General features: G+C 42.8%; 1 long non-coding RNA gene across 1 annotated transcript; it reads left to right on the top strand.

The window, feature by feature from the left end:
- Window positions 1–1,310: 1,310 nt before the first annotated feature.
- Window positions 1,311–2,530, top strand: LOC124873236. The gene is made up of 3 exons (XR_007039475.1): window positions 1,311–1,990; window positions 2,064–2,392; window positions 2,465–2,530. It is a non-coding gene; the product is annotated as an uncharacterized LOC124873236 (long non-coding RNA).
- The last annotated feature ends 204 nt before the right edge of the window (window positions 2,531–2,734 follow it).

Below are 2,734 nucleotides of genomic sequence, written 5' to 3'. Positions count from 1 at the left end.
AATCCTCCACCATATTTACCAGTAGGCTTTAAAGTGGTTTTACACATATGTAACACATTTAACCTGTGTTTGACACTAGACAATTTTGGGGTGTTTGTTGCCAAAAGGTCAATCTTAGTCTCATAAGATCAAACAACACTGTCCCAATTAAAGTCTGAGAAGGGTTTAGTAAACGTCTCACATTTATGTTTTTGAAAGTAGGAAAGGAAAGTTTTTTTCTCGACATGCCTTCAAAACAACTGCTTGCCCATGTAAATAGAGTCTAACAGGTGTAAGGTACAGTGGTTGGACAATGAAACTGAAACACCTGGTTTTAGACCACAATAATTTATTAGTATGGTGTAGGGCCTCCTTTTGCGGCCAATACAGCGTCAATTCGTCTTGGGAATGACATATACAAGTCCTGCACAGTGGTCAGAGGGATTTTAAGCCATTCTTCTTGCAGGATAGTGGCCAGGTCACTACGTGATACTGGTGGAGGAAAACGTTTCCTGACTCGCTCCTCCAACACCCCAAAGTGGCTCAATAATATTTAGATCTGGTGACTGTGCAGGCCATGGGAGATGTTCAACTTCACTTTCATGTTCATCAAACCAATCTTTCACCAGTCTTGCTGTGTGTACTGGTGCATTGTCATCCTGATACACGGCACCGCCTTCAGGATACAATGTTTGAACCATTGGATGCACATGGTCCTCAAGAATGGTTCGGTAGTCCTTGGCAGTGATGCGCCCATCTAGCACAAGTATTGGGCCAAGGGAATGCCATGATATGGCAGCCCAAACCATCACTGATCCACCACCATGCTTCACTCTGGGCATGCAACAGTCTGGGTGGTACGCTTCTTTGGGGCTTCTCCACACCGTAACTCTCCTGGATGTGGGGAAAACAGTAAAGGTGGAGTCATCAGAGAACAATACATGTTTCACATTGTCCACAGCCCAAGATTTGCGCTCCTTGTACCATTGAAACCGACGTTTGGCATTGGCATGAGTGACCAAAGGTTTGGCTATAGCAGCCCGGCCGTGTATATTGACCCTGTGGAGCTCCCGACGGACAGTTCTGGTGGAAACAGGAGAGTTGAGGTGCACATTTAATTCTGCCGTGATTTGGGCAGCCGTGGTTTTATGTTTTTTGGATACAATCCGGGTTAGCACCCGAACATCCCTTTCAGACAGCTTCCTCTTGCGTCCACAGTTAATCCTGTTGGATGTGGTTCGTCCTTTTTGGTGGTATGCTGACATCACCCTGGATACCATGGCTCTTGATACATCAATGAAGACTGGCTACCAGGCTGGTCCAATTTAGCCATGAAACCTCCCACACTAAAATGACAGGTGTTTCAGTGTCATTGTCCAACCCCTGTATATGGAGTATGGGCAGTTGGTCATACCAAGATACAACTGTTTGTAGGTGCTCAAATCGGAAGCTTTGGAGATTTATTTTGCCTTTCCATCCCGCTCAGTGGAGAGATCAACTTGTGTTGTCATCCAGCCTTGTTTGTCACAGTTTCCCTTGTATTTTTACTCTTAGTATGTGTATGTTTAGGTAAGCACTTTTGTTTTCTTGTCTTATATAGATAACACACATAGACCCTTAGACCAGTCACTCCATGCTTGCTGAAATGAAAAGTTGCTGTTTTGTGCATGAAGTATCAAACGTCTGCTCAGAAGTCATCCCAAGATCACATACTATTAAATTTCATCATTAACTTCATGTACATCCTGTAAAAACCAACATCACTCAGTTCATTCAAGGTTCTCTGAAAAGTGAGCTCCACTCATTAACAAATTCACCTGAATAAAAATATACCTTAAATTTGAAAAGATAAAACATTTAAATCCATGTTTGTCAGGATCTGTGTGCTGTTGTTGTTGTTGTTGCTCTGTGCTTGGCCTCTAGGTGGCTCTGGGGTCGTCAGGAGTGGTGGCAGGTGTTCCATGTCCCATTAATCATCCCTGGAGGGTATTTAAGATGGTTGCTGCCAGAGGTATTGACTCCAGCCTTAGTTTGTCTATGCTTGTCTTTGTTCCTTTTGGTAATTTTGTATTTGCCTCTTGCAGACTGGATTACTATACCAGACCTAACCTTTGAAGAATTCTACCTGGATGTTTTGCTACTGGAGAAAGGGTTTCCTAGCCACGAGGATTGTATTTGGCTTACCAACACTTTGCTTCCTAAGGGACTGCTGGCGGCCAATCCGACAGAGCTTGTCCTGGATCAACTACGAACCACCACAAGCGAACCTTGTCCACACTCCCACATTATAACATCATCAGCCGAACCTCTGAGTCACCTTAAGTGAGTCCAAGTACCTACCAGCTTCATTCATCTCAGTGTGCAGTTTCCATTGCTGTCTCGCCCCTCCTGGCGGATCAAACTCAACCCCTTAGTAAGACAGATTTTGTTATATTCATCATTTCCTGATTTTATATATCCTTACCGTGTCTACTTACCTTTGCAGTTGTCCTCCGGTTCCAGTTCCACTCCCAATAACTGTTTCCTGTAAAATAAACCTTTGTAAACATCATTTGGTCTCCTGATTGCTTTCTGGATGTGGGTCAAATCTATCCATACAACCATGACAATGTTATTCAGAAAATGCTTGAATTTCTTATATATATATATATTTTTTTATTATTTTCTTCCAAAATCAGTTCCCATGAGAAAAGAAACCTGACTAAATTACACAATTTCTGTGAGGAGGAATGGATCAACATTCCAACAAACTATT

This window comes from Girardinichthys multiradiatus, chromosome 9 (genome assembly GCF_021462225.1).
Source record: "Girardinichthys multiradiatus isolate DD_20200921_A chromosome 9, DD_fGirMul_XY1, whole genome shotgun sequence".
NCBI lineage: Eukaryota > Metazoa > Chordata > Actinopteri > Cyprinodontiformes > Goodeidae > Girardinichthys > Girardinichthys multiradiatus.
This window is presented reverse-complemented; position numbering and strand designations above follow the sequence as displayed.